The 24,975-nt window shown below is 43.7% G+C and overlaps 2 long non-coding RNA genes across 4 annotated transcripts in view; one reads left to right on the top strand and one right to left on the bottom strand.

The window, feature by feature from the left end:
- Nucleotides 1–24,975, top strand: part of LOC135306918 (uncharacterized) — an 80,325-nt gene that overhangs the window by 22,184 nt on the left and 33,166 nt on the right. The gene's annotated exons all lie outside the window — the stretch shown is intronic.
- Nucleotides 6,417–23,234, bottom strand: LOC135305906 (uncharacterized). Of its 2 annotated transcripts, XR_010366896.1 has the most exons (6): nt 23,034–23,234; nt 22,384–22,589; nt 22,144–22,261; nt 18,920–18,990; nt 16,559–16,752; nt 6,417–6,947 (listed from the first exon to the last, which is right to left on the bottom strand). It is a non-coding gene; the product is annotated as an uncharacterized LOC135305906 (long non-coding RNA). The 2 variants fall into 2 exon arrangements; XR_010366895.1 differs by lacking the exons at nt 18,920–18,990; nt 23,034–23,234 and having other exon boundaries at nt 22,384–23,023.

The raw sequence follows: 24,975 nt of genomic DNA, 5'->3' as shown, positions 1-24,975 counted from the left end.
TCTGAGATTGTACAATCTTCTCCTCTATAGTTGAAGTAACATTGACATTGTAGCATAAACCTTAATTTCCTAGGTATTGTAACCCATAACCACATAATGTAAAAAAAAGACAACCTAAGAAAAAAATCCCTAAAAAAGAATTTTCCCTGTTGTAGTGTAAACCAGAAAAGATTGCAATGCTGAAGAGTTGTCCAGCCTTCTAAAGTGGAGTGTACATGGCTACTTTGTGAAGTATACATGGCTTAGGGCATAATTAACAAGATACTGAGATTTTTATTAATTAATGTCCTCGGTTCACATGTGCTCATTCCTGTCTGCTGAAGGACTGTGGTGTCTGACAGCTGCTCACTCATTTCTTTCAGGTCATGGAGACTGTAGGGATGGGGCAGCCACAGCTTCTCTGGGCACTCTGTGCCAGGGCCTCACAGCCCTCACAGGAAAGAATTCCTCCCCCATAGCTAATCTAAATCTCTCCTCCTTTGGTTTAAAGCCATTCCCCCTTGTCCTGTCACTATCTGCCCATCTTTCCCCCTCTTCACTGCATATTTTGGCTTGGCAGTGCTCCTGGTGTCATGAGTGCAGCTGCTTTTTTAGCGGAGGAGCAGAAATGTTCATTTTAATCAGGAGCAGTGGGAAATTGGCTTTTCCTGTGTGCCCTCTGCAGTGCTGAGCTCAGCAGCAGCAGGACAGCTTTCCTTTATGGGTAAAAAATGCCAGCCTTTGAACTGCTCATCAGGTAGCAGAACTTTAATGCTGTCAAAATACTTTTTCCCCCTCTTTTCTTTGTTCCCACCGTTGTCTTCCCATATTTTTCAAATCGATGAGAAAGCAGTGGGCTGGATTCTGGGCTGGTTGAGCTGCTGCATTTGACTCAATAAAGATATATTGATTTATAGCTGCTGAGAAGCTGGTTTTATACAAAACTTATTAACAACTAAACCCCACCAAAATTGCTGAGTCTGATCCTACTGATCCTTGGTTGCTTCAGTGAAACAAAGTAGTTTTATTGTCAATAGCTTTATGCATTGCTTCTGTCTAAGTTGTGTCCCACAGTTTTATGAAAACTCTGTCTTTAAATTATCTTCCATTGAGGGCCAACCTGTTGTACCCCCTGGTAATTAGAACAAATCAAATTAACACACTTCCTACAAAACAACACTCCAAATGTTGTAGATAAAAACATTTGGGGTGGAAGGCACATCATTTTCCAAAGGAGACAACCACCAGTACAGAGCAGCACTGAGCTAACAGAAAATATGGTTGTTTTTAGAGGAAATACCATCTGTCATAAAGCCATGGGAAAACTCTCAGCAATATCATAAATGTGACCCTGGATGAACTTGGAAGATTTCTCCAGAACCTTCCCAACATGAGGAGAAAAACCATTCCAAGGAAATCTCTCATCTTGAACCCATGTGGAAACTATGCAAGGAAGTATTAATTTCTGGAAAAATGTTCAAAGCAGTTGAAAAGTGAGAAAGGAAAACAGCATATGGGGATGAGGCAACTCCATGGATTTCAACAGCAAACAGGAACAGAGGTAGCTCCACAGTCAACAGCACGACTGACACAGCAACCAGCCAGGAAGCCAGATGCTGTGGCTGTAGAAAATATCTTCCACCACTTGGCATTTGACTCCTCTAGCTGCCAAGGACAATGGAAAAAATCCACATGTGGGAAGTCACACCACAGGATCCAGAGTTGCATATGAAGAGAGCTGCTTTTGGAAAAGGCTGCACCATTTTTTTGGGGAAGGAAGAAGGCAGAGGAGCTTTTGTGCAGGGGAAATGACACTCCAATGTTAGTTCTTGTCATTCCTAGTCAGGGGGTGTGTTTGGCTGCTTAGGTGGCAAACCCAGTGCAAGGCTGGACACATGACAAGATTGCCACCACTGATGGGCACCCATGGATGGTGGCACCCAAGGTGCAGGGAGCAAAAATCAGCTGAAGGCAGTTGTTGGGGTTTTGTTTTTTTTGAGGAATGAAAACACAGAATTTCCTGGAAGAGTCCCACTTTCCTTTCCTGTGTGCAGGCAGACACCCTAGGTTTGCTTTTACAGGGGAAGGCTGGGGGTGTCAGAGCCATTAAAAGTTCAGCAGGGTTTAGGCACAGGATTGGGCTACACTTGTGTAAACTGAGTCTTTGTCTGAATTTTCAGAGAGTTTCACGTGTGTACTCTAGCTGCCACAAGAAGGTCAGGCAAGAATCCCTTATTTTCTGAGATAAGACTATAATTAACTCTTTTTAAAAAGTATATATTCTTATAGAAAGGGTGGTCTGAGGTTTGGAAGAGTCTGTTTTCCAAAGATGCAGGACAGCCCTTTTAATGCTCTCACACATGCTCCCATCTGCCTGCACTTTTTTTTTTTTTAATGAAAAAAAAAATCAAACAAAACAAAACAAAACTTGGATGACTTTTCCTGCCCAAAAGAAAAACTTATTTGAAGGAAAAGATGGTGATTTGCAGTGATTCTGTTCCCTCTGTGGGTAAGGGGCTGCACAGCTGAGCCCAGTGGGGGTCACATCCTTTGTCTGTCTGTCCAGCAGCACCACCTGAGCTTGGGCAGCATCACTCCAGGTGGTTCCTGGAGAAAGACTGAGAGACAGCTCATCTAAAACAAACCCATCCTGTTGGCTCATTGTCTCTGGTTTTGAAGCCTTCCCCACCTAACTGCCAGCTTTGCAGGAGGATGGTTATTCGCGTGATTCAGTGAAGGATTCTGCTGTCATGAAGTATAAAAGCTTAGCACAGTTCTCCTTGTTTTTGTAATCACACTTGGGTCACACGGTTTTAATTACTGGTCTGCATTAATGGAGAATGGCTAAATCTGTTTCTTTCAGTCACCAAAGAAGAAGAAGCTTGGCAAGGAGACTTTTGATTGGCAAGTCCCCTGCTCCTACTGGGAAAACTCTAGCAGGAGGATGTGTCCTTTAGACCAGTTTAAACGAGGTCTTTATCTTAATCTGCAGAGGGATTCATATTTGAACTCTGTCTGCCATGAGAAGGTCAAGCATGAATCTCTTTTTTTCTGAGATAAAACTGTCTTGCAAAGCCCCTGCTGTGGGCTGGGAGTGAATCCAGTGTGGATTGCCTACTGTGTCCAGCTTTGGCCATCTAAAGAATACAAAGGGATCACACACTCCACTCCCATGAACAATTATGAACCAAAGGCAGAAAAGAGAAAACATGTCCAACACAATAAAAAAAAAAAGATTAGTTCTCCCAGCCCGAGGCCTCGTCCCTGGATGATTCTCAGCCAGGTTTTGGTGATAAAAGCAAACTGGGCTTTTTGTGGCTAGAAGGGAGATGGATCCATGGAGTTTCCTTCTGGGAGAAGGGAGATGGGAAAATACAGGAAATGCTTTGGGACCATGGTGTCCATGGTAGCTGGGGTCCTCTGAGCCCAGGGAAGAGCATTTTAAGGGGACTCCTGAGTTTATTCAGCTGTAAAACTCACCACTTACTGGAAACACAGAATTACGGAAACAACATAGGTAGGGAAAGGGAAGAAAGGAGGGACTGATCTCTCATGGATATTTTTCCACAGTTGATGTGTGGCCACAAAAATGGCCGGAAACCAGCTGGGCATTTAAATTGGAAGTGTTTGGTGTCGTGTTTGCACTGGATATTTCCTGCCTTTTGCTGTGCTTTCCCACCCTGAATTAATGTTTTTTTGCCACAGGCAAACTAAAACACACAGTAAGAGATTAGCATTAGTACGTGGCCTTCTAATCTCCATCCATTTTTTCCCATATAAGCAGATAAGTGCATTTAAGAAAATATCATTCTCTCCTGCTCATTTTATTAAATATTTACCTGGCTTAACAGAATTGCTGCCAGAAATGAATCTTGTATTCTGTGCTTGTCTGTGGGTTCTGGAGTCAGTCCCTGTGATCCCACTGGAGCCATTCAGCAGTCAGCCCAGGGCCTGTCCTGGTATTTCCAGAGCAGGGGTTTCATCATGCACCAATGAATCTTTCACCTGATTTATTACAGTTTTGTGCTGCAAAGGGGGGCACTGAGGCACTTGGCAGGTCTGGGAGCCCAGGGGCTCTGAGGCTTCTCCCACGAGTCCATTCTGGAGATGTCTCCAGTGCAGGCTCTGGAGCTCTGATCATCCCCTCTGCTGTTCCCTGCCAGTAAAGAGCTGCAGAGGTGATAACCAGCAAGAGGAGCAGCAGCACCACCACATCTCTGGAGTGCTGCTTTCCCACCCTCTAGCACTGAACACAGATTTGTCTGAGATTCAAAGCCCTAACTGATGATTTTGCACAAAGCTTCCATTTTTGCCCCCTTAAGAATAAAGTACCATTCTGTAAATTGCTGGTCATTGGAGACTTTTGTAATCATTTCATCACTACCTGACACAGCTGCTTAGACTCCTTCCTTGTGACCTGGTGCCAAGACAAGCTGAAGGACTTAGCCAATGCAATTAAAGCTCAAACTTTACAGTAATAGACCCATCAAAAATTCTGTTTGCTGTTGGATTATGCACTTTTTCTGACCTAGAGATGGGGTAACTGAGAGGTCTTTTAAAAACTTCTATTCCATTTTCAGTCTCATGTGAATGGTGAGACAATACAGGTGTTATAATTCACACAGTTACAATCAGAAGGCAACTATATTTCCTAATTACAATACATTATAAGGGTTTCTTAGCCTATCATCTTTTTTTTCCTCATAATTCCAGGCCCAACAGCAGCTTGACATGTGTGTAGCCTGTTTTTGAGCAGCTTTTCCAAGGAGGGGAAGATGTCCTGTGGAAATTTCAATGCAAGCAGGACGTGTTTCCAGTGCTGCTCCCTGGAAACCCCTTAGTCCAGTGGCAGAGGAGTGACTGCAAGTATTTCTCTTGATAGCTATATGTTGTTTTTTTTTGTCTGTTATTTAATTTTGGAAGCCTTCTCCACAGCCTCAGGTCAGATGTAGTGTTCTCTTGAGGGTCTGTGTTGTTCAGCGCAGAAAGCCCAAAACTTGCAGTACCCAGGGTTCCAACAGGTTTGGAGTGGGATGTGAAGGATCAGGAGGACTCCACGTTTGTCCCTGGATCCTTCCCTGTGTGGAGTGGCAGTGGGAGAATGGCAGGGGTGCACAGCAGTGAAAGAGAAGGTGGTTGTGTCCTTGGGAGTTCCACACAGCCATAAGCTGGTAAAAACCAACAAATAACTCCAGAAGGGAGAGTATAAAAGCCAAACCACATGGGAGCAGAATAACAAGTCAGCTGGGCCTGAAGTTCAGTGTCACCAGCACCCTGACAAGTGTCACTGCCCCGTTCCTGTGCAGCTGTTTCCTGGCTCACACGTGAGCTGTCACCAGCAGCCACGGGAGCCACGAGCCAGCTGCAGACCCTGGCTGGGTTTGCTTTTCCTTCTTTTGTAGCAGACTGAAAAGCACAGTGTGTTTCTGCTCCCTAATGCAGTACCTGTCAGGCACTTCACTTGGTACATCAAGAAAGAAAAATGGTGTTTATAGTCCCTCAGGACAGGAAAGTGGGGGTTGAAATAATTTTGCTTCTTTTAACTCCTCTGATTTCTGCAGCACAGATGAAAGAAAACAACACATCAAATATTAATAAGAGAAGGATTTTGAATTGTGCTTTCACTCTGTGTGCTCCCGAAATTACGTGACACTTGCCTCTCCAGCATCAGAGTCCTGTTGCTTCCAGAACAGCCATAACCCATACAGAGCATGTGGGAGTTGTTCTGACAGGAGGAGTCCCCCTGAAACATGAAGATCCTTTTTCTTAGGATGCCAGGAAGCATGTAAATAGCAGACAGCACTGCCTGTGTTGTATAAATGTGTATGGCTGCAGAGAAATCAGATATTTCTAAACAGGCATTAAAATTCCTCCACAGGAAGGGCTGTCCAGCCCTGGCACAGCTGCCCAGGGCAGTGGTGGAGTCCCCATCCCTGAAGGGATTGAAAAGCTGTGTGGTTGTGGCACTTGGGGACGTGGGACAGTGGTGGCCTTGGCAGTGCTGGGGAATGGCTGGACTTGATGATCTTGGAGATCTTTTCCAAGGTAAATGATTCTGTATTCTGTGATAACACCTAGTGCTGGGAAATGTGACTCTACTGGGAGCTGGACAATCTCTTGGAACATGAAAAATAAGATTTTGGAAGCAGGCCTCTTAGCAACTCAAGGGCATGCCAAAATGAGGGTAGACATAAGCTTGTTTCAGAAAATGCAGGGTGCTGCTGAGAGGGACAGGTGGGAGGAGAAAGGAGTGAGGGGGAAGGTGAGGTTTGCTGAGGAGGGCAGGAACTACTGGATGTGAGCTCAGACATTTGTGCCATGGCATGAGGTGTGACACCATCTGCAGGTGCCATCAGGGCACCCTCTGCTGAGCCTGGAGCTGCCCTTAGGATCTGCAAATACATCTGTGCTACCTGATGGAAAATATTCACCCAGTTCAAGAAGAAAACCTTTAAATTCAGGATTGTGGGATCCTACTGACAATGGATATGTGCAGTAGGTGATGTGTGATGCTTTTAGGACTTTCTTTGAGATTTATGGTGTGTACTGAATTCATTTCATCACCACATAGTTCATGTGGTTTTCTGCTGCATTTAGCTCAAAGCTGTGACTGATGAAGGATGCAGGCTGTGAACTGGGAGAGATGTGAAGAAACACAGAGAAAAAAATGCATTGGAAGGGGCAGAGCACTTTGTTAAATATGACAGGAATCAGTAATTTTACAGCAACATGATTGGAACCCTTGGAGAGGAATTTTTGAAACCCTCATAAACAGGGAAGAGTGAAAAAGAAGAGGAAATAAAAGAAAGGAAGAGCCCCTGGGCTGTGCAGGAAGCCCATCTTCCGTGCCTGTGAACAGCCTCTGATAAATCACCTGCATTTCCTGCACAGGCTCTGGCCAGCTGTGCAAGAGACATAAATAAGCTGTTCTCCACCAGCGTCCTTTGGAAGGAGTTAGTCATTTCCACCTGAAAGAACAGGAAAAAAAGGGGAAAACAAATGAGAAGGAGGTGGTGGAGCAGAGCTGCTGGCCTGTGGGGCTGTGGTCTCTCCATGCAAAGGATGTGCAGATCCCTCTTCCTGCAGATCCTGGTGTCCCCACTGCATCCCAGTGCTCCCTGAAAGCAGCTCCAGCGTGCTGATGGACTTCCTCAGCTCCCACAGGACAGACAGACAGAAACAGCAACTTCTGGCTGGCAGTCCCTGGTGTTCCCTTCCCTGTCTGCTGGATAATCTGTGCGTTGGATGAGGAGCCATGGATCAGAGGATTTGTGTGCCCGAGTGCCCCTGGACACTCAGCCCCAAGCCTCAGCTGCTGCCCAGTTTCCCTCAGCTCACTGTGGTGCTGAGCTCCTCAAAGCAAGGAGCACGGATGTTTTATCATCACACAGTTCTCTGCTCCCTGTTGTCATCAGCTGGAAATGAATTTTTCTGACAACATAGGAAGCCAGCTCTCCACCCTCCTGAGTATCTATTTGCTGAAGTGAAAGAAAAATAACATTTTATCCTGGGATGGGGCTTCTGTGCTGTTGAGAGCACTTGGAATTTACTGGGAAAAGCAAACAATGGCCTTGCCACTGATGGCAATGGGAGCTTCTGTTGCTGGACTTTAGGTGTGGTTAATGTATACAAACACATCCCCACACTGCTGAGTTTGAAGCACGAAGACACATGGTCCTCTACCAAGCCTGGAAATCTTTCCATCATCTACTTGTTTTTAACAAATTTACCATAAACAGGCTGGCAAAGTTTTCTGCCTTCCCAGCAGACAGGGGAGGTAGTTCAGGGCAAGAAAGAAATAAAAACACTGCTGTCAAATGTATTTTGGATCATGCACGCAAGCTTTCCTCTTTGTAAAGATGTTCTGTAAAATCAAAGAACCTTAGTTCAGGTTAAGAGGTGGGTTTTTATAATCAAAAGTAGGAGTTGCAATGACAACCCCCAAACTATCATGGATGTCAGTGAAATAATTCACTTTATTAAATGGGTCATGGAGAACATTGTAGGTCCAGGGGCTTTACACAGATATTGGAATGGAAACCATTGCACGAAGATCCTGCTAATAATTCCAGGTGTAGGAAGCAAAAAAACGTAGCAATTAGGGAATCTAATTAATGAGGATCTTTACATAATTAAATTAATGTCCTGATTGTGGTGAAATGTCACATTAACATTTCATTGACATTCGTATTTACTAACAGGACAAGTGTTAGATGACTCATGATGAAGTTTTCAGGACACTTTTAGAAAGAAGTGGTGCAGGAATTTGCTTTTCCATCATCACCTCTGTGGGCAGGGCACACAGTGACAGATGTGAATGTCCATGTCCTTGTCCTGGGAGTAATTTTGGTTTGCTCTTTGACTTTAGCCAGGTCATTACACTCTCTATGTGCAGGCAAGCCATTCCAGCTCATTGCAATGCCCAACTTTTACTGGGCAGCACTGGAGTTTTTATACATATTTTAGCTGCTGGAGGAAGGAGAGTATATGGTTAATCAGACTTGTATTTTGTTGCTGCAAAATGACTTAAATACCTTATTCCCTCTTTTGCTTTTATGTCAAGAATTTCACTGGTGACCAGTGTGGAGAAGAAATATTTTTGCTATTTTGATAATTTCTAAGTATGTTCTTGTTTTCTGGGGGGATTAAAACCTATAGTGAATGGAAACTAAACAAGCATCTCTAAATCCACCTGAAGGGAACAGGAAAAAGACTCTGAAGTTACAGTAAATGTAATCCTTCCTTTGATATTCATATGTTTCATCACTGGGATCTTTCAGGATTAGATGCAACACCCAGAACAATTGTAACAGGCTTTGGGAAAAAAAAGCCTTTGGCTTTTGGAGAGCCAGTGTGACACAACTTTATCACACAGCTCTGCCTTTGCACCCAGTTTTCTCTGAACAAATTGAATGCTATTGATTTAGAAATTGATGTTTCAACATTCAAATAAGGAGCAGGGATGCTTGCAAGCAAGCTGGGCACCTCTCTTCTCTTTCTAGGGTAGAAGAACTTTACTGTCTTATTTATCATCTAATCCTGTAGCACAGTGCATCACAAACAGGAGGTCCCAGCTGTAGTGGCAGAGGCTAAAAGTAGAGCTGCATCTCTCTGCTCTCCCTTCTGATAGCAGGACTGAGAAAAAATCTGATTTCAGGTCCATAGGTAAAGGCCCAAATTCTGAATGAGAAGGTACATGCCTAATTCAGGCACCTGGCATTAGTTTTAACATGCTTTTTTTGATGCAGAATCAAATATGTTACAAATTTTATTTAATTTTCAACATCTCCATCACAGCTTTGAGGGACAGATAGTGAAGCATTAAAAAATATTATATTGATTTTAATGCACAGATTAATGATTTTCAAGGTCACTGGCTAAGTCAGGAACAGATTATTGGAGAGGATCCAGCTCTCATGTGGTTGGGGCTGGTGTATGTGCAGATGGTGTGGTTCATAAATCTCGTGTGTAGAGCGTGTGACAAGTGCAGAAACTTTAATTTTCCAGCTTTTCCTCCTACCCTGGCTACATTTAAAAGGAAAATTGCACAGGTTGCCCAGTGAAGCTGTGGCTGCCCCATCCCTGTAATTGTTCAGAAGTGGTCTGTGATTTTATTGCTGAACCAATGCAAAAAACCATGGTTTCTGAGTAACATGGGACTTTCTTACTGAAGGCTAAAGATGCTGATATAAATAAAATCTGGAAAGGCGTAGCTCTGTGACCTGATTCAGGAACTTCAGTAAACTGAATTTAGCAGAAACCTTGGATCACGCACTACAGTGAGATTTCCACAAGCTTCTGCATTTGTGTGACAAAAATCTGGTTGCTTCTGGCTGGTTGGGGACCTGCATTAGAGTAACATTACTGTTGGTAAGAAGGATTTAGGGGAGCTGGAGGAGGACTGGGTCTGCCCAGCCCTGCCCAGTGGTGCAGTGTTGACTGATGTGCCTTTTCCATGTCATGCCTTCAGTGATAACTCATCCATCACTTTTCCTTAAGAAACCACTAGAAGCACCCACAGTCAGGAAATCCCCCTTAATATTCAGCCTTAACATTTCTTTCTGAAATCCTATCTCATTATTTTTATTTATAACCTCCTGAAACACCTTGAACAGTTCCTTCCCATTCTTTCAATTTTCAGCCACAGGCAGGCAGATATTCACATTCTTCTCAGCATTTATGCAGCCAGGCTGTTCAGATCTTTCCTTTAAACTTTCTTGAAAAACCTCTGCTTCTCCAAGTCCTGTCTCCATCTTCAGTAGGGTTTTGTCTGAGGAGGAAAATTTGGGGGAGAAGATGTGCAGAAAAAAGAGAGCTCAAACCATGTGTCTTTTTGGGGAAGGGGGGAGAAGTAGAGAAAGGCATCCAGCAAGAAGTGGTCCGTGCTGTTTCTTTAATAAAAGCTTGTGTTAGAAAAGGACTTTTTGCTGCTGTTGTGCTTTTTTGAAGCCCTGGCACGGGCAGGTTCTCCCACAGAACAGTTGGTGCAGGAGCTTCATGCCTTCACTCAGCTTCTACATGATGGTGGGGACAATTTTTGGTTCTGCAGAGCCCCAGCATCTGCACTCGCTTCCCAGCATGTCCTTTCTCCACTATGAGATGGCATTTCCTTACTGGCAGCTGGTTTTATCTGCTTCTTACAAATTGACCTTCCAAAAGCTCATTTAAGGAGCTGCTGTGGAAAAACCGAAGGTTTCAGCCAAATGGTGGCTGGCTTTTGTGACTGAACAAAGGAGTCGGCCAGGTTTTTGTTGTTCGAATGTCCTTGTCTGAGTTCACAACTTGTAAACCCATTTCCCTTTTCCAAACTAATTCTTCCTGCAGGGGCTGCACTCAAAAGCTTTTGTTCGCTGCTGGGGAGTGGGAAGGCTGAGGTACCTAAGTGCCTAATTGCCACCAATTTCAATAGGAACTGCCCTAAATGTACCTCGAGGGCTGCATATCAAAGACAGACGTCTTAAAGGCGATTGCTCTCTATCTGAGTTGATAATCTCCTTAGTTCCTGCCATTCTTTTTTGTCCTTTTTCAAAATATTTAATTCTTTCGTTTTTCTTGCTGGCTGGAGTAGCTGAAATGCAGAGGGGAGGAGAACGGTGAGGTTGGAAAAAGCTGGCTTCAAAACCTTCTGAATGCTGGAAAGGAGAGTCTGTGCATGGCGAGTTTCTGCAGCAGTTGCATTTCCCCCTGGTTTAGAAGGTCCCTGCATATCTAACACATGCTCAGCTTCCTCGGAAAGAATTTTGCTCTTGGCCTTTGCTCTCAGCCCGTATTGTCTCAGCCTTCAGAGCACATCGGCTGCATTTTCAAAGTGCCTTGAATTAGTTTCCCCTGTCACAGAGGTATGAAAATAGCAGTGAATTCCCGTGATCTCCTTGCAGCATTTAGCAAGCAGTGTCACTACAGCTCGTTTCTCCAATTTCCCACAGAGGATGCCAGGCACTGCTTGATCCCATATGTTACAACTATAAGGAAGCAGCTCCTGACCCAGAGCTCTTCTTGTCTAGGCACAGCAAAGCCGGGATAGGATCAGAACAAATTTAGTGCTGGTTAACACATCTCCAGAAGCAGGACATGACAGTGACAGCCAGGCTGCTCTGCAGATCCTCCAAGGCACCGTGGGGACATATTTGCATGACAGCCCCGTCCCCTGCTGCAGTGGGAGATGTGCCAAGTGCCACGTTATTTATAAAAACCCCACTCTCAAATGTAGATCTGTTATGGCAAGTCCCTGACATTCAAGGTATGTGTCTATAATTATCTCAGAGTGATGCCCCTCTTTGCTGAGGCAGAGCTTCCACCCTGTTAGTGCATCTCTACTTCAAATGGCCCAGGAGGTATCACCGCACTGAGAAACTGGGAGCTGCTCTCACTTCAAATTCAAATTTGGAAGCATATTTGGGATATTTTAAAATATCTGGCTTGCATCCACCTTCTGGTAAGACTCCTGATCAATTAGAAATGCAATTACCTAATCTGACTCGGGCTAGTGTATAATTAATTAACCTGATGAAGTCAGACAGTGCTCATCCATCTCTAATATAGAGTAAATCACATCTACACAGAAACTACTTCACATCCCTTGCCCTCACTGAGCCTTGAGTGATGTCAGAGATGGATTTTCAAAATAATTTTTCCACTTACATTTTGGTAAACACTTGACAAAAATAACAATGTTCTGCTTGAAACAGTTTCCCTCTTCTTTCTATTTCAGTGACTTTTCCAATTTGCTGAAGTGCCTTGTTGTTCCCAATTTGCAGTGCCTACAGATGAAAGCACGGCCAATGAGGTCACCCAGAGGCATTTTTTTATTTATGAATTTATTTTTACAGACCATGTAAAAAAGGCAGGAGCTTCCCCACCTCCTGCATCTTCCTGTCCTTTACAGTCCTGCTGCTCTCAACTGTTTTTACTCCACAAGAGGGGTTGCCTGTCCTGTGGTCCTCAGTGATGCCTGGAGGGATTTTTGTGGCTGTCCTGCTTTGGAAATGAGCATTTTCTGTACATCCATCAGGGAGAAGGTTCTGCCCTTTGCTGGCCTTTGTGCCAAACTCGATGAGCTCAAGGCAGCCTTGAGAGTTTCATGACTTTGCATATTTTATTGCAGCTGCCAGCATCATAAAAAGGCTAAAAGAGGATACAGCAAAAAAGAGGGAAATCAATGGAGGATGCATTTGGGAGGGTTGGCAGCTACAGAGGGATGCAGCAGGACTTAAAGCTGGACACAGGCAGCCAAAATGGAGCAAAGAAGGGGGAAAAAACATTTCTGGAACCATGAATTTTTTGTTTACATAAATTTCCTCCCAGTGATCAATACCAAGGCCAGGTTGGATGGGGCTTGGAACAACAACCTGGGTTGGTGGAAGGTGTCCCTGCCCATAACAGGGAATTGGAACAAAATGATCTTTAAGGTCCCTTCCAACCCAAACCATTTTATGATTCTGTGGTTCTAAGGACATGTCATCATTTAGGTTTTCAGTCCAAGGAAGAAGAGTTCCTTCCCACTTTGCATTTTCCAGTAATTATGTGCAATTTCTTAGATGCCAGCCAAGGAAGGGTGACAGAATCAGCTGCTCAGATAAATATGCTCACCTTGGCCACTGCTGAAATTTAGAACAATATGTGGAACATAAATAAAAGTGTTTGCTGAACTAGCCTGACGTTTTCACTGCAAATTCCCAAGGAAGGTGCTGTTTTACCTGGTTTTTGTGGCTGTAATTCAGTCAGGGTTGTTCTGCAGTTGATGAAAATGGTTTTTACAAGTTGGTCCTTACTGAACTAGTAAAAAAAAAAAAAAAGCTGCCACCATTTACCAAATCAAAAATATTTTTCCCAGCTCTAGTTCCTAACATTTTTTTGTCAGTGTGCCTGGAATGAAATAATGCTTTTTTAAATGCACATGAATTTGAAAGAATTTTCCTAAGGAATCCTTGGAAGCCTTCCACATACCCTTTATTATTATGACTTTTTAAAAAATATTTTTGGTTTGGTGCAATTTTTGCGATGGGTTTGAATTTATGGAATACTTTCAGGAGAAGAACAAAAATAAATAGGCTGGGCTTTACTGACTAAGCACGACTAAATCCAGAGGGCTGCTTTTGAGATAATGTGGACTTTTATGAGTGGGAGTGGGATTACTCAAGTGGGATAAAGTATCCTTAGTCCCTGGCTAAAATACCTGCTGAAGGATTTTTGCCTTAAGATAGTCAATTTAGGGAAAGAACAGACCTTACAATCATATTTTATGACTGGCTGTGATTTAGCCCAGCCCTGCTGGTGGGAGCCAGCCTGCAAATACCTCTCATGAAGAGGCAGTTTTTGCAGAGGATTATGTTCCAGCAGGACTCCTTGTGCTAACAGCTTTCCAAGATGACTTAAAGTATCATCACCTAACCCTATGAAATATAAATCAAAAATTCAGCCCTTCCCGTGGCAGGGGAGCAAGGGAGACTAAAATGCAAAATGATTTGTAAAGCACTGAGACACACTGAAAACGTATCCAGCTTTCTGTTAGGAAAATGTAGGGTTTTTGCAAGAGGCAGGAGATGTAAAATCCCCTTTTCCCATGGGGAACGAAAATAAAGCTCAATTTTAGAGAGTTTTCTGCTGGTCATTTAGAATTTGTTGAGTTTCTCTGGGAGACGGGAATTCCTGGCAGGGACAAGGCCTTTGATTCTTCACCTCTCTGGAAACTGAGCTGATGTTTTATTTTTCCATGGTGCAGCCTGTTCCTGCTTTGTTGACCTGGATACTCATCCTTGTTTAGAGAACTTTTGTGTTAGGCTGGAAAAACAAAAACATGCGCTTTTGCTCATTTTTCATCAAGCTAAAATGAAATACAGAAACCCCAAGAAGGCCTTTGGGTTTCCAGAGGTATTTGGGATATGTTAAAATTATTAAAAATTCCAAGTCTGACAACTGGAGCAAAGGAACTTCAGTTGATGTTTATTTCTTTTGGTCTTTTAAAAGCCTTCTCCTCCGTTGTTTTTTTTTTTTTTTTTCCTATGATGGTGAAAAATATTCAGAAAGCTACAACAGAAAAGGACCCTTTTCCTTGCTCTTTCTCCCAATATTTTGAGTTTTGAAACTCCTCAGGGGCTTGGAAAGGAGTGATGCATCCTGTCTGCAGGGAGAGAGCTCCCATGGCAGGACACTCATCGCCCCTATTGTGGAGGATAATGCAGGATGGGAGTAGCAGGAGGAGGAATGGCTTTTAGTGAATTTTGTTGTTACTATTTTTGTGGAATGGTTTTGTTGAAGAGTTATGTGGACAGTTGTGACGGGTTTTTTTGAGTTTTTGATTTGTAGTTTCTAGAAGTTTTTTGAATTGTTTTTTTGAGGTGTTAGTTTAGATTGTTGTTATATGTTGAGGAGTGCTTATTTTGTTGTAGGTGGAGATGGAGATAAATATAGAGATAAATACAGATTATAAATACAATAGAGGATAAATATATGTAGATATATAAAATATTATAAATATATAACTATTATGACTATATAAATATATATTAATAATATATATTTTTATAGAGATAAATACAAAAAATCTGATCTAGTGATAAATACAAAACCATTTTATAACTTAATAAAATACTACAAAACTCACAACTTGTAAGACTATAATAAAAAATAATGAACATCTAAATCTAAACACAAAATATCATCTCCAATACTTTCAATCCCAACCTTAATTAAAAAAAAAAAACAAAGGCAAAAATCAACATGGCTTCACTTCCAACACTGAGCTCTCAGATGTTAAATGGACTGAACACTTCAATCAACCCCGAGTTGAGTCAGCTCCTAGTCTGGGTCTAATAAAGCCTTGACCATTCCAGAAGAAGCTGAAGCTGCAGCACAGCAATCAGCTGACACCCCTGGGAGCACTGACACACCTTCAGCAGGAGCAGCTCGGCAGGTGAACCAAAAATGTCAAAATGTCACAAGAGGAGCTGAGATGGGAGCTGGGACAGAGGGGCAGGGTGGAAGAGGTTTTACAATGAGTTCTGTGAGCCAGGAGAAGTTTGGTAAGAGGATCCATGTTTATCCCTGAAAGAATTTCCTACCAAGGTCATTGACATAGAAACCAAGAAAGAAATAAGGATAAATAAGAGAAACCTGCAACTGCCTGTTCCAATGAGCACTTTGTTTGTCTCTCATGAACAATGAGTAAAGTGTAAACTTAGGAGTTTTATAAGAATGTATAAAAGTCATGCATTCTAGAATAAAAACAGGTTTGAAGCCTTCTGAAAATGGAGCGTGTTGCTTTGTATTTTGACCATCCCCACTACGACAGGGCAGGGTGGGTTAAAGCACCCCTGGGTGATGCAGGGCTTTGCCAAGGGGCTGGACTGGCAGAGAGGAGCTGCTGCAGGCATGGACTGGCAGGAAGCCTGAAGGGAGGCCCTGGGAGCAGAGGGAACAGGAGCAGAGCATCCTTCCCATCCTTCCCTGCCTGCAGGCTGCCTCGGGAGCACTCCCAGTGCTGGGCACAGACTGAGAAATCAAGTCCAGCTCAGAAATGAGCCTAGAAATGAGGAGTCAAACATCAGAAATGAGGTTTGGCTGCAGGTACATGTGGAGGACAGAAAACCAGCACTGCAAATTAAAGATACGAACAAAATGAAGGGAAATGCCAGCTCCTGCCACAAATGGACAAAAGCAAGGCTAATTTTAAAAGGTGATGTGCTGCAAGAGGAGAAGTGTTAATTACATGCATGGCAATGCATACATTAACCTTTCACTGTGTTGGAAATATTTCAGCAACAGGCATTCATTCCTGCAGGGAGGGAGAAGTCTGTGCTCTGATTACCTGACTTGGGGGTGACATGGTAAAAATGTGAGTGGTGACAGTTTCCTGCTCGACGGGACAGTTTTGTGTCACTGCTTTAGAACACAACTGCCATGCCATGGTGGCACCTTCCTGCCCCACAGGCAGGGCAGAGGGTGCTCCCAAAAAGCCATCCCTGAGGAGAGCATGCCATTGGCACCATCCCAGTACGGTGCTGCTGTTCATAACACATTTGCCACATTTATCACTGCTGCATCTCTGCTGTGAATAATCTCAAATGAGTCAAATCCTCACCTGTGTGCACAAGTCAGGAGCCCACTGCTGGCACAGGGTAATTTCCCTGAGTGAGAACTTGCAGATTAACTCTTGATTGCTTTATGCTGGAATTAGCAACATTTCAGGGCTGATTCTGGTTTCACATCCAACAATCTGGAGAGCAGGGTTGGAAATTGTAGACCACTTGCCATTCAGGCAAAGGGCTGCTCCACCTGTGGGTAAAGATCTTTTCAAAGGTGAGAATCATACCATCCCTTCTTTCCCACCAACAGCAATGACAAACACTGCCTGCATTCCATTTTGCTCATTCCTGCCTGCCTGGATTTTTGTTTTAATTCTAACAAAGTGCATGGAATTGCAACAGAATTCCCCAGGGCACAGGGATAAAAGGAAATCAATCATGTTTTTGACACTTCCTGAAGGAAAGTGTTTAACATACAGGAGATCCATCACAACCACTTGTCAGATAAGCCATCCTATGCTTGTGGTAACCTGAATATGTGGCATGCCTTAAATGAAATTAAGCTGTTATTAAAGGATGCAGAAAATCATTCTCTCCACCAGACTCCTTGTAAAGCATCCTGCCAATTTCTGCCTGTCTTTTTAAAAGCACACCCCTCCTGTGACAGGGTACAAATGGATTTAACTTCTGCTGCAGCTCTTGGTTCAAAACTAGCAAACCCACCATTAATCATTGATCTGGCTTGTCAAGTTCCAGCATCAATTATTGCAGCCCTGGCACAAGGGGCTTTGGAATTAAAAGCATCCATAACCTTTGTGTGGAAAGGGCCTTCCTCTTTTTGGCTCAGGAATCCCATTTTTCTTCCACATCACACTCCTGGCTTCCATAGAGGTGGCTGTTTCCCAGTGCAGGTTAAACCTCTGAGCTGATTAAATGACAGCAGTAAATGGTCCCAGACAGATCCCTCCATAAGCAGAATGTGGTGTTTTTTTTTTTTTTTTTTTTTTTTTTTTTTTTTTTTTTTTCTGGAGCTGATGCTCTGTTCCCTCCCCAGAGTCCAGAGGTTCCTCTGTCCCACTCTCTCTGGGGAGGAAAACCTCTGTATCCCTCTTTTTTCTCCTCAGTGTGAATGTCTTTCAGTTTTAGGCTTGTGAGAATATCTCTGCTTTTTATCCATTCCAGCTGTGACAGATATTTGATAGGTAGGAATGGAAGTTAAAGCCAACAGGGATGGGAGATGAATCAGTTGACATTCCCCTGGAGTAATAGGATTCAGATTGGTTCCTGGAGGATGGGAAAATGGCTCTGACAGGGAATCCTGAAATCCTGAGCTGGGGATATATGGTTTTGTAATTACACTTGTTGATGAGGAAAGGATAAGCAAAGGATACAGCAGTATTTCTCTTCTGACTGATCCAAGAAATATTAGCCTGCCAATTTTAGAAATCTATGAAAAATCACCTTGTAGTTATTAGGGCTGGGAGTTACAATGAATTACAGAATCCTTAGAGCAATATTTCTGAGAGGTTTTATATAGACACATTTCTTAGCACTGAAAAACAGGGAAATAATACCACACATGGGATTTGTGGGCTGGTAAATGAAAGCAACCCTTGCTCTTAGCAACATGAGTCCATAAAAGAGCTGAGTCTTCACTCTGACCTCGGTGGATGTTGCAATCCACAAATTAATGCTCACATTCTACCTGCTCATGGGATGCTGCTCCAAAATGGGCAGAATTTCAGAGGGATCTTCACTTCCAGAAGTGTTGTTTGCTCTCAGGTGTGGGCAGGCAGCTGCTAGGCTGTTTTGTCACCATTTCCTCTCATGTTTAATGGTTGGATTGGGAATTTCTCTGCCTTCCATGGTTTATACAGTACTTATTTCAAGGCAATTTTCATCTTGCAGTGGCACCATATACTAAGGTGGATGTGTTTATGGAATATTAAGATTAAGAAGAAATTGTAGGGAATGAGAATGGGGAGAAGTGCAACCCACAGCATCATTTTTTTCCCTTCAGGATTTTCCAGCTGAAGTAAATCACCAAAATGTTACTGTTTAGAGCCTCACATGGAGCTCTGTCTCTGGATGGAAGAGAAGCTGTGGCTACCCCATCCCTGGAAGTGTCCAAGGCCAGGCTGGTTGGGGCTTGGAGCAACCTGGGATGGAGGAAGGTGTCCCTGCCCATGGCAGGGGGTGGCACTGGGTAACCTTTAAAGATCCCTTTCAACCCAGACTATTCTATGATCCTATGAAGTGCATCCAAGTGAATGAGACAAAAATAAAAATCTCATTTATTTCAGAGAGAAAAACCACGGGCATTTGCACAAAATATTTTTGAGGCAAATGTTTCCTTTTCATTTATCTGCTTTATTAGACAGGAAAAATTGGTCTCTGGACCTTACCAAAACACATACCTTAAATCAACCCAAGCAGCTAAGGACATTAGGCCAGTGAGCTCATCACATCCTTTGCTTTCATGCCTGACCTGAAAGCGAAATTAATAAACAGATTTTTGCCTTGTCTGGCCAGTCAGGTGTGGGAGCAGACAAGAAAGCACGGTGAAGGTTTGTCCTTCAGAGCTGGGCAATAAACTGGGGCTGCTGGAGGGGTGCAGGGCACATCAGAGTCTGGACATTTCTCTAGGGCCAGGAGGAATTGCTCAGACAAACTCTGAGGCCGTGGGAGCTGCTTGAACTGCAGTCCAGCATGGTGGAAATTCAGGATTGATGACTTCATCACGACCTATGATTAAACCCCTGGCCTTTCTGGTGGGGAGCTGAGTCACTGCTCAGCAGAGCAGCCCTGGGTGTCTCACAAACCCCCCAGCAGCCCATGCTGTGAAAACCAGGGGCTGCTGACCCAGTCCTCTGCCAAGGGCTGCTCTTAGAGGTCTCTGAGAGTGGAGATGCACAGTGTAAGGTATTCGGAGAAACCTTTGTGTGGTACCTTCCTCCTCCTGCCTGTTCACAGGAACCAGCACTGCCCTGGGAAAAATGACACAGAAAGGGCTCTCCCTTCACTCTGAAAGCACACAGGGGAGGTTGAAGAGGTCAATGGGCCACACATGCCCTTGTTCTGAAAAGAAATAAAGAAGTTGCTACTTCCTATTGTTTGATTCAGAATTTAGGGGAAGTGAAATTAGCATCAGTCGTTGGCCAGGCTGTTTGGGGCCCTGAGCAAGCTGATCTCGTGGGTGGCATCCCTGTCTGTGGCAGGGGGCTGGAACTGGATGATCTTTAAGGTCCTTTCCAACCCAAACCATTCCATGATTCTATGACTGCACCTTTCTGGAATGCTCCAAACCCCCATATACTGGCCTAACCTCAAACAAGCCCGTGGGTTTGGCCTTGGCAGTGAAATAGAAGGGATGGAAGGTTTTAATGGTTTGCCATTTCCTCCCCAAACAAACAGACTCACCCCAAAAACCATGGAAGAGTCTGGGGAGCTTGCAGATAGGCAACGATGTAGATTCCACTCATTCTTTTGCCATTTCCAGCCCCACAGATGTGTGGAAATGGAGAGCTTTCTGCCAGGAGTTTATTTCCACAACTGATTTTGTCAATCCACTCACTAACCCATCTCCCCCTGGTGCCACTTGACTCTGAGCTGCTTGTGGATTTGGGATCTCTCGCCCAGGTGGGGTGTCAGCCCCTCACCCCTCAGGGAGCCTTTGGCAGGCACTCCCAGAGCTGCCCTGCTCCTGTCACAAGGAGGGCTGAGCTGGAAAAGCAGGCGTGCCAAAAAGGGATTAATGAAACCGCTTACGCCCCAGAACAAGCCGGATTAAAGATAATAAGTCTCATCAGGAGGCTCAGTTTAATTGCTAGGATTATGGCAGCAGTGGAGAGGAAAGCTAACAGGAGATGGGTCTGGAGAAACACATTCCCTTCACCTTCCTCACAAACTGGAGGAGAAAACTGGCCTGTGATTCAGTTTTGCCTCTGATTCCACATAATGACTAAATCCTGCAAAGATAATTGGTGTTATGACCATTTGTGCTGGCAGCTGTACTCCAGTACTTTTTAAAATCATTATCTGTTAAGACATTTGCAAATATAGAGTGAGCCTTGCAATGCCTCATTAAGGCACTGAGGAAGACAGTCATAAATTTTATTGCCTCAGCATTACATGTTGGAGTCATAATAGTGCAGATCTGTTGTGAATGTATAAATTCCCTTATCGCTTCAGCAAAATCTCTTGCTTTTCTGCTTTGGAGAAGGGCATAAAAATGAAAAATGCCATCAGCATTCAAACAGAGAAGTCTGACTGGCTCCATTTTTTTTCATTTAAGGAAAATGCTTCTCTAACCACATAGAGAATGTATTTTAGAATCTAACCATACTAAAACATCAGACAAATGCTATTCCTGCAGCAATTTTAGGCAATAGATTTATCTATGTTGTTTCACTTCCAGCTCACTGTTTCTCCTGATACACATTAACTTTTATTTCAGGGTCTTTATCCAAGCTTATTGAGGTCAGTGGAAAGATTATCACTGCTTTCTTTCACTTTTGCATCAAACCCTTGATCAGGACATCTCAATTTTTATTAGGAGAGAATAGAATAAATTTGCTAGTGGTTTAGAAAAATTATTTTGCCATTGGGTTAGAAGAATTGGGTGTTATTAAATGGAGCTGAAACACAGAAATTCATGTGATATCATCCTGTATTCTAGGGACAGGCCTCCAGTCTGTCTTCAAGAATTTGCTGTTTGCTGTTGTAAATTTGTATGTACAAAAAAGAAACTAGTGAGAGTTTAGTGCTGTGAGCTTTCTAGAAGTTTAATAGTGTTTAATAGTGTTAGTAATCCCATCAAGTGAGTCACCTGTGTCTTATTCCACATGAACCTGGTGGATAAATGAGCACAGATAAATATTATTTAGCCTGATGCAATCCCAGGGCTGGGATGAGTTTCTCACTGTTCCTCCTGCTCTTCCTTTCTGCAGGCCTTTGGATGTGGGGAGGGGCTTTTCAGGGTGTGTTTTCTCCCTGATGTGCACACAAGTCCCCTCGTTGTGCAGCTGTGTATTTGCATGCATATCCAAAATAAAAATAAAAATAAAAATAAAAATAAAAATAAAAATAAAAATAAAAATAAAAATAAAAATAAAAATAAAAATAAAAATATCCCTTTTGTGTGGCTCCTCAGAAGGAGTTAATCTGTTTAGGATGGAGCCATCCATCCTGTGAGACCAGAGACAGTTGCATTAAGTGACGGATGCTGGAACATCCACAATGGACTTTCATTGCCACACTGACACGGGGAAGGAGACACAGGGCAGGGACAATAGGGTGACACCATCAATATAAAGCCAGCTTTACCATCATCATCCCCAGTGATTCAATTCAAGGCTATGAGATCATTCACTTGGAGTTAATGCAGAAATACAGCCTGTGCTGGAAGGTCTGAGCATTTCCATAGAGATAAAAATGCCACTCACTCACAAATTGTTCAAAGCCTTCGGTTGCTTTTTGGAGCTGGACTGGCATGAAGCAATCTTTCAATGCTCTCCTAAACTCTGCAGGAGAGGGGGATTCCTGCCCTGCACTGTGAAATGGAGCTGGGACAGCATCAACTGGGATGGAGGGAGCAGGAAAGGGAGACCCCAATACCCCTCAGCCTCCAAAAAATGTTCACCTGTGCCCTGAATGATGGAGCCAAGCTTTAGACTGGTCCACAGGCACTGGATCCCTGACATGGCCCAGCAGCTGATCCCTCCACAGCCTCTTCCATCCTCCTGCATCTCTTTTCTCCCCTGTTAAGAACAGTTTTTAAAGGACAGAAATAAAGCAAACACATTTAGGGTTTGTCATTTCACAGGCAAGACAAAAAATCTATAAAAAGAAAACTAAACAAGGAATTGTAGGAAAATCTTACCAACAAACGAGAGGCCCCAGAGTGTTTTGATCGCTAAAGCTGTCCAGAGGCGTTGCCAGATTTTTGTCCCAGCATGCTGGAAAAACTCTTCCCAGGGATAGATCTGCTTTGTCAAGTGCTGGGAGAATTGGTCTGGCCTTGCTGGAGCTGAGGGTGGAGTTGGGAATGAAGCCTGGCTCTTGGTTGAACCCTGGTTTGGAACTGGACTGCAGAGACAGGAGCACCTCTCGCCATAGTTTAGGAACTGCCACAAGCACTTAAGCTTCAGACATTTCTTCCCCCCTGCCTTTTTCCAAGCTTTAGGTTTCTCCCTCCCCCTCTTGGACTGTCTCATAACTTTGGGAGCTTGACCTGTGAGCAATGCTGGCAGCTGTGCATGCCAGTGTTGACATCCCGGCCCTGTGCAGCTGCACAGCCCCGCAAAGCTCCGTGGGCAGGAGGTCACAACACCCCTGGAAGCAAAATTAAACTGAGAACTGGAGACTGGCCTATCCCCACACCTTCAGCCTGAAAATCTGAATGCATTTAGGAAGACAACTGGCACCTTTCTAAGGGTTGGCACTGCTATCTCTCACTCAGAGTGGGCAGATTAGGAGGGACAAAGGCTTGGCTTAGCTCCCCAGAATCCCAATCAGCTTCCTAAAACTCACCAAGGCAAGGGAGCTGGCTCAGGCTGGTTCCTGTCTGGACCAAGAAGTCACTCAAATCCGAGTCAGATCCTCGTTCTTGCCTTGTGTAGGATGTTGTACAGCTGTGTGCTTGGTGAGGGGACAGCCAGCCCTTGGTGAACTTCAAAGTGCAGTCAAATGTGCTCTTACTGAATCGCCTCCAGGGCCACAAGGAGAATATTCAGCATCTACAGGAAATAATTTTAGGATTAAACACAGGAAAGGACTTTCTACACTCTTTCCCCCCTCACTTGGAAATTAATATATTGTCCCTAGTTGCATAGTTAAGGGATATTGATGAAAGAGAGACTGATTTTTATCAGATCCCAAACATCTCCGGTGCAGCACCTTTATTTCTTTTAAGCTGTGAGGGTACAGGACAGCAGAGCAATCTGTAGCATGGTATTACAAAACTGGATAATTTCACTGGCACCCAGTGCTGATATTACAGTTTTCATTACATTCCTATTCCAGCAGCACATTTCAGTGCCTCCTTTTCAACTCAGCCAGAGACTTCTGCAGGAATTCCTGTGCATCCTCCTTCAGCCACAGTGCACTTTGAGCATGAGAGGCTGCCCCAAGGAGAAGCCATGTGAATTCTGTCCTCAGCACAGCTGATGTGCAGCTCCACGTGTGACAACGGGCAGATGTGCAAGGCTGGGCTCTGTGGCACTGCTGTGAGGTGACCTCCTCTGAACTTTATGCTGGTGGGAACCGAGCAGCTCCAAATATTTTGCAAATTGAGCCTCCTGCCCAGAAAAACCAAAGGCAAATTTAATTTAGGGTTAAGCGGAGAGGTCAGATGTTCTCATTGCAATGTGAAGGACTGAAAAGAAGCCTGGGCTTTTAAGGGTTCAAACTTGGGCTGCTGCAGTGTAGGACAGGCCTCTGCTCCTTGGATCCATCCCAGGAAAAACTCTTGTTTATGTTGGTGTCAAGGATAGCAGCATCTGGCCCAAGACAAGGGGCTCATCCACTCAAGCCCTTTAATAGCATCAGACATGGTGCTTATCACTTCTCATTAAAACATGAAAGGAAGCCAAAAAGAGCACAGTTTGTTCCATTTCTACTCCAGTTAGATGCACTTTGTTGCTTTCTAGATCATTCACCCCTGGTTCAGTTTAAGTTTGTTTTAAGGAAGGCTAATCAGCCTTTTACCCAGAGAATCCTTGGCCTCCCACTGCTCTCCTGAGTGGTGCCTAACCAGGTGGAAGGAACATTTCTGCTTTGTGTAAAGGCTGATGTTGATCTGAAGAAGTGGACAGCCAGTAAATCACCACTGAGGGCTGCCATGATGCTCTCAGTGGTGTGGCATAAATAAATGAGACATTATGAGTCCAAGAAAGAGGCAAAGAACCTGGAAATGTGTGAGTGAAATAGTGGGCTGCATCCACATCCTTCTTACATTTCTCACATTTCATTCTTTTCAAGCAAGGACTGAAGGAAACTCCTCCTGTGACCAAATGTAGGCTGAAAATAGGCCTTGAAACTAATGAAACAATCACCTGTTGGTAAACAATTTCCAACCACATTGCAAAGCAGCAAAACACAGGAGAAGCAAATTAGATAATTATTGTTTTCCTTTTTCTCTGGGGCTTCTCAGCTTCTCAGGAGAAGAATCCCAGGCAAAGGGATTTTTCAGAAAATATGACTGCTACAGTGAATGTGGAAGAGGGAAGGCTAAGCACACATGGATGTTCCCATGCAGCCAATACTAATTTTAAACTAATACTAATATAAAACACCATAGTGCTTAATAGTGTTTAATAGTGTCAATAATCCCATCAAGTGAGTCGCCTGTGTCTTATTCCACATAAACCTGGAGGAAAAATGAGCACAGATAAATATTATTTGGCCTGATATTATTTAGGCTGATGTGATGAAACTCAGTCTTGGATTAAATTGAATAACCCCTCATTTCTGT

The sequence above is a fragment of the Passer domesticus genome, chromosome 8 (assembly GCF_036417665.1).
Source record: "Passer domesticus isolate bPasDom1 chromosome 8, bPasDom1.hap1, whole genome shotgun sequence".
NCBI classification, from domain to species: Eukaryota; Metazoa; Chordata; class Aves; order Passeriformes; family Passeridae; genus Passer; species Passer domesticus.
This window is presented reverse-complemented; position numbering and strand designations above follow the sequence as displayed.